This window comes from Haliaeetus albicilla, chromosome 6 (assembly GCF_947461875.1).
Source record: "Haliaeetus albicilla chromosome 6, bHalAlb1.1, whole genome shotgun sequence".
Classification (NCBI taxonomy): Eukaryota; Metazoa; Chordata; class Aves; order Accipitriformes; family Accipitridae; genus Haliaeetus; species Haliaeetus albicilla.
Window position 1 is genome coordinate 37,135,974 of NC_091488.1, and position 13,044 is coordinate 37,149,017.

The window sequence follows — 13,044 nt, forward strand, 5'->3', positions numbered from 1 at the left end:
TGCTCTCCCCTCACGCACCAAAAGAGTTGTCACATCATAGAATGCTATCAGGTTGGTCAGGCATCACTTATCCTTCATATATCTGACTATTCTAATCACTTCCTTTTTCTTTACATGTTTGGAAATTATTTCCAGAATTATTTGCTCCATCACATTTCAGGGGGAGAGGTGATGCTTACTGTCCTGTATATCACTGGATCCTCCTTCTTGTCATTCATGAAGACACAAGTGACATTTGCATTCTTCAGTCCTCAGGAATCTCACCCAACTGCCATGACTTTTCAAAGACTGAGGGTGGCCTCACAATGACATTGGACCACTCCCTCAGCACTCATGGGTGCATTTGCTCAGGTCCCATTGACTTGTGTATGTTGAGTTTGTTTAAATGTTCCCTAACGTGATCTTCCTTCACCAAGAGTAGAGTCTTCCCTGGTCCAGACTTCCTCACTGGTTTCAACAACCTGGGACTCCTGAAGACAAGTCTTACCAGTAAAGACCGAGGCAAAGAAAACATTGAGCATCTCAGCCTTTCCACGTTCTTTGTCAGAAGCCCCAGTCCCATTCAGCACTGGGCCCATGTTTTCTCTAGTTTTTATTTTGCTGCTGATGTACTGGTAGGAGCCATTCTTGTTGCCCTTCCTGTCCACTGCCAGATTCAACTCCAGGTGAACTTTGACATTCCTGACCTGATCTCTGCATATTTGGACCGTGTCTCTGTATTGTTCTCAAGGTCACCAGTCCCTGCTTCTAATTCTGGTATGCTTCCTTTTTATACTTTATATACTCTGAAATGCTGCATATCATCATATCTTAAGGAATGGTAATAAGAATTAAAGGTATTTAGACAACTTCACAGTGTAGTTGCTTTAGCCACTTGGGATGGGATTTACTCCATCCAGTTTTAATGACCAGAAAGACACATAGCCAGTCTAAGTTAATCATTCCCTGAAATTAATCTTAAAGTGATGAACAATCTCTGGGAGGTGACCGTCTCTCCCGACTGAGTACAGAAGCCCTGACTATATATATATGGTTTAGACTACGTGTCTAATTTTCAGATGACTAAAACAAATTTCATGCCTCGAACCACACTGTCCCATTTTGAGCAGCCAGTAAAGAAAATAAGATAAGTATGTGCATATTTGTGTTTATGTGTGTGTCCACTAACATGCACACATGTACAGGTGCTGGAGAACTAAACTCTACAGATGGAAGGTCCTTATTTCTGTGAACTTTGAAAAAGTAAGCCCCCAACCACAGTCTATTGCTGTACCAGTGATGGAGCCATATACAAAGTTCTTTTTTTCTTCTTCTTCTTAAACAGAAAAAGTTACGACAACTCACAAAGCTACAACCAACCACTGTACAGAAAAGAAGTGTCTTCTGCTTAGTAGTGGTGAACAATACAGAATATTGAAGCCAGTGAAAATAACAATGACAGACAGGCTGGCTGCCAATGCATTACACGGACTTAGATACGTCTAACTTCTTGGCAATTAGGTTGGTATATCTGCAGCCTTCAGTTGGCTGAACACTTGAAATTCTTGCAATATAAAAAGTTAAGTGCTGTGCCTTCCTTTTTGCTTGCCCTTCATTCACAACCCACATTCCTAGGTCAAGAAAAGCATTGATAGAAATACAGCTACAAAGGTACACAAGGATTTTGCAGGTATGGCTTGTTTTACTCAGGGAATAGGTGTAACAGTCTTCAGCAAATGCATTATTGGAATAGGCAGAACTTGCTGACACCTTCATACCTTTGAGAAGCTGGCTCAAAGCGACTTCAGAAGGTCACATGCTGAGTCAGATGCAGACCTCGTACTATACTACTGGGGGTTCAGCATCAACCCCTCTGCTTCACCTCTTGTACCAATAAATACATTGGTTGCTTGTATCAGAAGGCTAGGGAACCTTTCCCCACAGCATTTCAGAAGCAGAATTTAAATCTTTCAGGATTTAGCTACCTAACAGACAGTGGGAGGCTGGCAAAAAACCCCATCACTGAACAGCACACAGAACAGGGGAAGAGCTCAGCATTTTGAGTCCAATCTTCAGCTGGTGAAAGTTTGCTTAACTGCTGCCCAAGGGATGAGACATTTTTTATTGTTTAAAGACATGGTCTCATTTCTTTCTTTGATATAACATTTTAATAACAAGTAGTTGAAGCAAAAAATCTATCAGCAGTGATTAAGTTATAATGAAACCACAGTGATTAAAACATTTAAGTTATTCAGAATTCAAATGTGTCTGTCTGGATGTGAGGAGTCAGATGCCTTCAAAATCCCAGGGCTTAGCATGAGTACAAGCGAACTGCATAGAAAATTAAATATTTTCATTAACTTTTGATTTTTGTTCTCTAAGGACCATTAACGCTGTGTATTTGGACAGTATGGGCTGGTACCCACAATTTAAACAACTCAAGAGCTTTCCTGAATAAACTCAATTTATCCAATCTGTTCCCCCTTGGTTTGAACCCCAGGGGTAACAACAGCCTTAAGGACCCGCTGTTAAGCACTAACACAAAATGTTGAAGCTTGAGATTGTCTCTTCCAGATCTTTCAAATGTGTGAGCCTGACAAAGATCTTAATGGAGCAGGGATTTTGCATTTGCCACATTCCTCTGTGTGGAGAGGCAGATAATGCAGAAGTACAGCTTGAGCACCAGGCAGGGGCATAGCTGATTTCAGAGGAAACCGTAATAAATGAGGGCTTTAGCTTATCGTTCCCCACAGGCTGTTGTGCTTAGCTGCTGCCGTTCAGGTCTCAAGGTCTGTGAAAGCACAACACTGCCATGATGACAGCCTGTCATCGTGATACTTGTGTTCAGCAGCATAACATCACATCTACTGCAGTGATATATCTCCTGAACTGAACTCAGGAGCCCAGATCTTGAGCTGCAGCCAAGTGCCGCTTTCAGGTACCCAGTTGCCCAGGAGTGGGCTGAACACAGGCTGGCAGCAATTTCAGGCAGTGGGAAATAGTGGTTAGCAAGGGATGTTGGGACCCAGCTTAGGCTCTTAAGTAAAGTGGCCAGCCTCCCTAGCCTTCTCTGCAATGACATGAGAGAGGCAGGCTCCTGAGGGCAATTCGGAGCAGGAGGCTAACTAAATGCCCAAGGAGAAGCCTTTCTCTCCTCCCTGATGTCAGAGAGTGCTAACACAGACTGGACTGCTGACCTGGCACCTTGGCTTTGTGAGCAAAGTTAAGCTAACACCCCTTTCAAGACCTTGAACAGGTCTGCAGAGCAACCTGTTTCCCCACTCAAGTTTCAGAAATGCATTTGGAAACCTCTGTCTTCTTATACTCAAGCAAGAAAACAAAGCAGGGTTGAATTTTCAGGGATTGTGTGCAAAAGGACACAAGACTGAGGCACTGAAAATGAGTATTAGATAAAATGCCAAGTACTGCATCCCTGTACATCCAAGTACATCCAATCCTGAGAGCTGCTTTTCCCCGTCTCACTGTATGAATACCCAAACTCCACACCTGCACTTTATAGTCACTGTTTTGTATAATTAACTCTTTCACCTAGGAGTGCAGAGTGGAAGGTGATACCTTACTGTGGAGCACTTCAGCACCCCTGCATTTCTGTATACTATGTATCTCCAGCTGGCTTTCCAACTAGTGGTAGTTTTGGATCCGGTCTGGTGGAAGTTTTGGATCTGATCTGGGGGTTTTGCTGCTCCTAGGGGACACTTCAGGAGGCAGCAGAGCTTGACCTACAGTTCAGCATTCCATGCCCATAGCTTGGCCTCTGGAAATTAAAGACTGCAAAATTGAGCTCCTCCTGTCTCCTTTTTTAAACTCTCTCTTTCTGAATCCCACCCAGTAAGCTCAGTACTTTCTGAAAACTAAGATGAGTTAAATATCCTGTAGCACACAAAGCTTGCTTCAGTGATGATTGTTTTTGAAATATCAGGCTGTCCAGACACTTGGAAGTAAATCTGATATATACTATTGATTAAAATACATTAATCCTAACATTAGGCAACACCTTTTAGTGATCCCAGGGTATCCACCCACCACTATGCCTATGCTTACAGCAGTTCAGGGAGGCAGCTTAATAGGTCAGACAGATCATGTGTCGTGATATATGTTCCATGGAATAAAACAGTCAGAAAATAGGTAGGTGCAAGTTTATATGCAAAATGGGAGGGACATCAGAGACAGCTAAAAGAAGTAAGATAACACTGTCACTTGTGTATATGCTATTTTACACTGTCCTGCTCACTGCTTTTCACTTCTCCCTGATTTTCCATTTCACACTGTGAAAATTATGGCTCCTTACACCAGATTTCTAATGTATTACTGCTGGGATCCAAATTCTCAGCAATACCTAACACACAGTGTTGCTGAAGTTCACCTCCACAGTCCTGGCACTCTTTTAATACCAACATTACCCCCAGTGTAACTTAAATCTGCTCTAAATTAAGCTGGATGGGTGAGTTTGGGAAAAAAATACTTCCCTACAGTAGACAAAACCAAAATATTGCTGCTGGCCAAGCCACCCACATACCATTTTTTCAAAGAAAATGTTTTCACTGATGTCTTTTCTGAAGTGACCAAGCAACTGTTTATTTAAATTTCCTAACCGTGTTTCCCTTGGGAGCACCATGGCATCCTCTGTTGTACACAGCCACCTTTTGCACTAGGAGATAATTCACCCCATGCATTCTCCCCATTCTCTCCTAAGCATGCTGCAGGCCAACTGTCACACTGGGACACAGCTTTGGCAGGTGGCATTGCACCTCTGAGCACTGCAAGCTGGGGTCACTTCCTTACATGTGGCCACAGCTACATTTCCTGCTGTGCTTACATGCACATCTGCAGATGAAGAAAAGGCAAGTTTTCCATTCTTGAGTTTTTTATTTCAACAAATCTGCATATCTGCCTTAAAGTGGTTTAAAGGAGTGAAGGTCATGTCCTTCGTAAGAATTAAAACAAAACAAAGTTACAATCTTCTGCCTGATTTTTTTTTTCTTTTTGATAATCTAGGTATATCGGTATACACCTTCCTTATGCTTCTGCAGTTGCCCTTAGATTAGCAGCTCTTCTATCCTTGCATTAAAGGTCAGTGTTTAAATCATTCTCTTTAGGTATTTCTTCCTATAGAGCTTAATTAAAAAGAACAAAGGGCCAGATACTCTACTGCCTTCTGTTTTGCATAGTCATTTGCAGACCTGGATCCATTCACAACCCACACAGGGATTCACAGCTCTTCAGCCACCCTCCAGCATGGACTGCCAGGCTGTATTAATATGGAGCAGGACAGAGAAGACAACTACTGAAGCAGTACTTAAATATTTCAAGATCACCGTAGTTGTCTGATTGACGCAAAGCTGTTGGCAGGCAGCCTGGTCACTGAAACAGCTCAGAGGAAGAGGGTACATAAGCTCAGCAGTGGATTGCAACTTTTGGGATTCTTAGCTGTTGTAAATTCATTTCACTGAGGAAAGGAGCTGTGGCTTTAAGCTGTTCCTCCACAATGACACAATCTACCGCTTATAAATCTGCTACTAAATTTACTGGGCAGAGCAACAAAACACTACCTACTCAGAACCCCTCTCTCATTTTATATCAGTACTAGCATGTCATGAAAGTGTAAATGGCCATACAGTTGAGTGGCAATGGAGAATCAAAATAAAACCCATTTCACCTCTCAAATTAATTTGGTTTTGCTTGCATGATTTCTCTGTCATTCTTCCAGTTCTCCAGTCATCCATAGACTTTCAGGTTAAACAAGACATGAATTTTAAATGCAAGATGCACACAGAAAAAAAGACTACTAGAAATTCTTTAGATATACTTAAAAGGAAAATAAAGAGGGCACAGGCCTGGGCTGGACAACATTTTTCCACAATACCTTTGCTGAAAAAAAAATGGATTTTCAACTAAATTAAGTATTTCCACAGTCAAAAGCCTGAAAATCAAAATATTTTGCTTTGACAATGCTTCCTGATATCTCAAGCATATTGTCCTTCAGTTAGTTCATATCCTCATTTTTCCAAGTTAACTGTGATGCACTGTAGTTCTCAGCTTTAGTGATGTGAAAATCACCCTGGAAGCTATAGACTGGCCAGGGAATCTGGTTTAGAGAAGGCAAAAGGAAGAGAAAGTACCCAGGAATACACAATCAAAGGCATTCTGACACCATTTTCAAACAGAGGTGAAAAAAATACATTAGAAACACAAAGGTCTAGGACATGCATGTTCCCTTTCTCCTGTGGGTTACTGTTTTCCCCACTGCTTCAGAAGAACTATGTTTTCCTCAGCAGGGCTCTTTAAAAAGCATGGAAGGAGGAGTTGCAATCAGTAACAGCACATTTTTCCATCTTCATGAGTGAGCAATGGACAGTAGTCGAAGTGGGGACGTGGTTCTGTTCTCAGCATTGTTCTCACTGACTCATCACTTCACATCCGCTATAAAGCTCAGGGAATTTCTCAAAGGGGTAATGTGAGGCTTGGTTCATTTTATAAACTGCTTTGTGGCCACTATTGCCTAGACGTTACAGAAATTGAACATAAAAGAGCTCAACCTTGAATGAAAGGTGAGGTAGAAGCATAAAATATGAGTGCTACAAGAGGAAAATACATTAATAAAAGGAATCTTATAATCACACCTCTGCCACCACACACTTATTCATATTCTTCATTACTCTGGGTCAGATTCTGTATCTTTTTCTTCTGCTGAATAGTAAAAAATACAGCTACACTGGGAGGCATGACTTCATGAGAAAGCTGAAGCCCACTGTGAGGGCAGTGAGTTCTCTGAGAATAGAGGATTATGGACAGAATCCCTTGTCACGATGAAAGAGTACCTTATTTTCTCTGAGAGCAAGAGGTATTCTAGGGTGGAGTAGAGGCCTGATTCCAAGTGAATATAACCAGAGTTCAGCAGAACATGGTACCAAGAGCACTCTTGAAAACAGGATCAAAGAACAAATGAAAAATAAAATGGAATCACCAATATCACCCCATCCTTTATTATTTAAAAGCTTTTAGCACTTGCAAGAAAAGAGACAAAACCAGCAATGTTACCATACTCACTGTTTCTGAGGAAATACAGAACCATGGTTTCCAGATAAAATTACTGTTTGTGAAGTTTGATACATTTTAAAGTTCTTTGTAACAATTCATTGAATGATTCAAATGGCCTCTACGCTACAAACACCTAACATATTTATGCTGGCAGGACTGTCAGTGCATTTTTGTTATAAGAAGCTTGGAGGTCTGCTACAAATAATCTCCAAAGAGTAACTCTAATTAGCGGCTAAAGTTGGCATATTTCCTGCTATCTGAAATTAGATCAGAGAGTTAGGCTGAGATGAAAAAGCCCTATTAACTCCCCAGGCTTCCAGTTCCTGTTTATTGGTGGAAATTAATGTTTTGAACTTTATCAGCTACTACCTAAAGAAGTCTGGAGTCAGTGGTAACAGAGTGATTTGAGAGAGACTTTACTGCCAGTTGCTTCTGTTGAAGTACCACAGGCACTCTACATAAATATCTACAGGAAAACTTTATTTAATGATTACATGTGGCTGAACAATAGTCAGGAAAGATGGTCAAGTGGCCAGCATGCTAGCCTGGCGATTGTAAGAAATGGGAGACATTCCTTGCTCCAAGGTACTATTTAATCATTTCTGCATGACCTAGAAAAAGTCACTCTTTGGGAGAGGGTGAAAGTAGAGGAGATTCACAAAAGGTTGGCCATAGTTAAGCAAATCTTTGTTTTTCCTATAGCTTGTGGAAACAGACAGGCTTCTCCAGACAAAGGAGCCCATTTTTTTGGTGTTCAGTGACTACAGTTAGCCTTTGTGTAGACCTCCATTTGTCTTCAAGTTTGTCATCTGTAAAACAGAAATAGCACTGCTCCACCTCATGGCAACATTAGACAGATGAATACTTTCCTCTGCTTCCTGGACAACCCGCCCTGGACAGGCACATCACCAAATTCCATCAGAAGCAAACACCATAGCCCTTTCCTCACATGGCTCTCCAGCTTCCCTAGGGCCTTTGGTGGTAAGACCAGGCTTTACATCTGTTTGCCTTCCACACAACTTCAGCAGCTCTGAGGTTTGCCACGGCTGCATGTTCTTCCCCTTTTTTTTATCTCTGCATGACTTGGAAAATATTAAAATGCATAAGCTCCTTTTAAACATCAGGACAGGGAAGGGACAGGTAGAACGACAGTAGAAAGGAAGGCACAAGAAATCCTCCTCTTGGGAAATATATTTAAACTTCAGTTCTTAGAATTTCTAAACAAGGAAGAGATTTGTCAAGTTGTATTTTGCTCAAGCAAACACATGGGAAGGGAGACAATTTTCACATCCTGGGGCTAAGCACAGAAAAACAATGTAATTCTAGAGTTAGCATGCAGACAAAGGAGGAAACATGTTATTAGGTCAGACTACTTTTGTTTAGACAGAGCCATAGAGAATTTAGGCTATCTTTTCATTCTGGTAATCAGCCTGAGCAGACAAATCAATGTCTTAAGCTCCTGATAGCTAGTGAAAAAATAGTAAAGTCAGGCTTGTGTTTCCAAAGAAAGTTGTGGTTTCAAAGCAATCCATTATCCCATCAGCCAGTATGGAAATTTTCTGCAGAATCCATCTACCACAACAGAAAGATTTACAATTTAATCAAATCTGCAGTGGAAACTGAATCTTCACAGTCAGAATGCCAGTGTCTCTTTACCATGTCCTCCACACCACAAAGTCTGCCACACAGACCCTTGCATTTATGATTTAAGATCACTCTTCTCCACCTTTCATTTCTAGCATGAGTGTTCTTAACACTACCTCTCTAGTTTTCCTCCTTAAGAGGACAGACAGTATCTGTATAAAAAGACTTTAAGGGAAGTAGGAAAAATCTACTTCCTTATGCTTGTCTTTATAGCAAAGTCATCATAACTGAACTGTCATCTCAGGAATGGATCCCATCCAAACAAACAGCCCTTTTCTTAAAGCCTGACAATGTTTTAAAGCCAAGTTGGTGGCAGCAAAGAAGCCAAGGGGCTAACAATTCAAGTGAGTGTAATTCATTCTGCTAGTAACCCAAACGCCGTACAGGAGGGAATGCAGGCAACACCCAGTTGCATACTACCAGAGGTGCAGTATTGTCCTGAAGGTTCGTGCCCAGGAAATTCAAATAAGTTCTCTCAGTACTTTCCAGCAAACTGCAGCCTACTACGGCAGGGGAAGCTGTGGGTGCATCTCTGAAGTCTCAGGGTTAAACACAGATGTGTGCAAGGTGAATAAGGCAACCAGGCTGAAGTTCTAGGGCAGAAGCCTACAGAAGCAGGCTCATCTCTGTCACCATAACATTAGATAACAAAAGCAAAGCTGCTTTACATCCCCAGCAGAGCAATGAGTGCATCAAATGAGCATCCAGCAACTAAGTACCGTAAGAATTTTATTTGTAGACTGCAGTAGTTTGCGGAACTGTTTTTGTACAGTTCCTGTGAATTTCATTTGTCTCTGTGAATGCTATCTGTACCTTTTCAGGAAAAAAAAAAAAAAGAAAGAAAGAAATTTTGGGAAATTAACTCATCCATTTGGTAGGAGGACTTAGACACTGGCAGGGGTGTCCAGAAACATGAGATCAAACAATCCAGAATCCCTCACCTGGACTGCTGAAGGAAGCAATGGGCCTTCCACCAACAGAATGTGTCTGGCTTTGGACATAATCTGCAAAAACATACCATGGGTGAGGGCTTAAATACACAGGCTGAGATAATATTAGTTAAAACAGCAGTTCTCTCCATGTGACCAGTGACAAAGACTGTTTAACAAAGGGAAATTCTTCAGCTGAAAGGAGTCCATTTGTTGCCAGAGGGCAACATGGAGACACTTAGTCTTTCCTGGGGATTTAAACCAAACCCAGGGACAAGACCATAGTCAGACTTCACTCAAAAAACTGATGCTTAATATAGATCTGTCATATTTTACATTTTAATTGTGTGGGTGTTTCTTTTGCTAAGCCTGTTTCTTTAATGTACCATCCTGTTGTCCCCAGAGGGTATAACTAGGTGAAACCTGCCAGCAAACTGCAGACAGTTTGGGAGGCCCGAGAAGCAACCTCTGGAGTTGAACAGAAGGCCTGCAGCGTTCAGTGCCAGGGGGATATGTAATAAGGACACTTAAAACTATTAAAAAAAGATGTGTCTTTATGTAGACCCAGGGAAATTAGTGTCTATGGAATAATGTACTTCAAACTAATCACAACAGTCTGGAGGCATTAAAAGAGAAGGATGAGACCTGGTTTTGACACAGATATCATATGCTTTTACTAAAGGACATGTTACTATTCTGAATCAGTTTTCCAGCTGCAGTTAATAAGCTCTGGCTTCAGCTCCATTTGGGAGAATACAAAGCAGTTCTTTATGATTCCCCCACCCTAGAAATGGCTCCACTTTGGTCTGCTCCCCACCATGTGCAGTAGCCCCAGGGGAATCTTCAGCTTACTGGACGTTCTTGCTATTTGACCTCTTAGATTTGGCAGAGTGGATGGAGGAGATGTGGCATCTTGAAGAAGCTAGCCCAGTATTTCCAGAATCAGGACCAGGGCAAATGAAACACCCCAGCCTGTGCTGTCTGCGCTGGGAAGGCTGATCCACAGTACTCCAAGACCTTTTCCTTTGTTGGCCCTCTCCTGGTGTTCTTGGCACAAAAGCAGAGGCAGCACGTCTACACCTCTAGCACAGTGAAATAGAAAGTTCAGAACAGGTTGTGGGCATTGCATGCTCCATGTCCTGCCCATATGTGCACAGCCTGTGCAAGCATGCCTGCAGATGAGCTAATACACACTCAGGCACCTGCTCTCTTGGGTGTGCTCCAGTCATTCTTGCACTGAACTCTATCAGTGAAGCTAGCCTTGAGACCTTGGAGCTGCCCTTAAAAAACAGTATAGACACAGCATGTATGTCAGCAATTCCTAAACTTCCCAAAGACAAACCTGCTGGCTTGTCTAACCTAAAATGCACAATGCCAACCAAGCACAAAGTGAGTGAGTGTCAAAGAGCCCCTTTAGCAAACAGTCACCACTTCTTCTCTCTTCCCACCACAGTTGCAAGGAAAGGCTTTCCATTAGTATATTAAGCTAAATAAAATATTAATTCTGTTTTATAAATGGTTAGCTCTTCCTCATCTGCTCTATAGAGAAAAGGTTTGTGTAATGTTGGGGTTTTTTAATGTACATGCTGTTATTTGTTAGAGAAGGTAGCATAAGGAAGTATACCTTGTATATGAAGCAGAATCAGCTGAGTCTCATAGTGGTCTTGAAGAAACTTTGTTTCCTGCCTCTGGCAGCTGCATCAAGTAGTGCTGGACCTGACTCTTCCACAGAGCTTACCTGAAAAAAGGTAGCACAGGTCAGAATCTAAAACTGTCATAGAATACGCAGAGCAAAATTTTAGAGTACAGTAAAATCATAAGTTGAGAAATTTTGCTGAAAATGCAACAAAACATTATGACAAATTTCAAGCCCAGTAGGTACCTCTGCATGCTGCCATCTTAAGTAACATTCAGTACTATTTCAATTGAGTGTGAATGTTGCTTTAAGCATGCAGGCTGTTACGTACACCTTCATGATTCTCCTATTGCTGAAGAGGAAGCATGTATAAACATGCTTGGTCATCCTTCACTGATCCCTAAAGTAATTATAGAGCTCTCTTGTAGTGCTGTGCTGACACATTATTCTGTACAACATAAAAAAAAATGCTAAGCCCAAATTATAGACTGCACTATAAAAATACAAAACTGGAATACTTGAGACAAATTGAAGGAATAGTATGCTAGGATTACAGAAGAGTGTTGAAATTATTTCCTAAGGCACTCGAGACTTAGGAATAGGATGCAAGGGGGAAAAGACATAGTGGAGCCCCAAACTATGTGATTTTATGGAAGGTGTGAATGAAAAATCACACATTTGGTTATGGAAAGCTGTCCATTTTTCTCTGTCCAAACATTTGGTGGCCAGGTTCTGGAGAGCACTGAGGAGTCACTAGAGACCAAGATAAATGGTGGAGCTAGAGATATGATATCACCAGCACCAATGTTGTTGCAGAAAGCTGCATAGTCACAGGCTGATGCAAGGGACACAAGTGGATGATTTTTTTTTATTTAATTGTCAAAAATGAAAACAGTATTGTCTTCCCATAAAAGCATTTTCCCTGTGTTTCATTGTAGTGTGTTTCTTGCAAAAGGCTTATAAGAATCATCTCTCTGCCTGTAACAGGTAAACTTAAAAGTTCTGAGTGTATTTTTTAAATCATGCATACATTTGAAGAAAGGCATTGCTGAAAGAGTTTTCCATTTCTGTGCACTAAATATTTTGACCATTCTCAAGCTTATCTGCAAATCCAAGGTCAAGATCAACACACACAAATTCCACAGAGCAACACAAGCAGAAATTATGAACTGTACCTCATTGTAACTGCTGAATGTCAGGTCTGAATGAGACATTTGCATTTGGCAAGATGTGTTTTCTCTTGCACTGACTTCAGAAAGGTTTGTTACAGCAGAATTTTGCATGTTATTTTCATGATGGATTAGTCGTATTAACATCATCATTCAGTACCACTTTGTATCACGCATTCTTTACTATGGTCTTTATATTCCTGGATGATCCAAAAATTATGTCTCTCTGTAGCTACTCACAGTAACTGATATGTTTAATGGATTCTCCATATAAAACTGATGCCACATACCAACATGGCCCAGCACAAATAAAGTGCAAGGGAAAAGACTGATGCTTTCTCTATGGTCTAATACCACTAAGACTAGAGCAACAGGTGGATTTATGGCTACCCCCTAGTCATTCTTCTGCCCTCATATGCATGTCTTGTAAGAAAGCACAACAGTAAGCTTTCCAATGTTAATGTAAAGCTTATGGAATGCAGTTAACTGGTTTGGCTATCTGTTGGAACAACTCCATCAGTTTCTTTGCCTCACTGCTAAAGCAGTTCTGATAAAATGGTGTTTTAGCCATCTATGTATAACTGTTGATTCTCAGTAAAAAAAAAAAAAAACACAAAAAAAACCAAAC

The 13,044-nt window shown here is 41.2% G+C and overlaps 1 long non-coding RNA gene across 6 annotated transcripts in view; it reads right to left on the bottom strand.

Annotated features, from left to right (window-relative positions):
- The window catches only part of LOC138685703 (uncharacterized), a 351,799-nt gene that overhangs the window by 190,773 nt on the left and 147,982 nt on the right, over nucleotides 1-13,044 (bottom strand). For all 6 annotated transcript variants that reach the window (XR_011325089.1, XR_011325091.1, XR_011325092.1 and 3 more), the window contains one exon: nucleotides 11,236-11,349. This is a non-coding gene — a long non-coding RNA (uncharacterized lncRNA). The remainder of the gene's footprint in view (nucleotides 1-11,235; nucleotides 11,350-13,044) is intronic.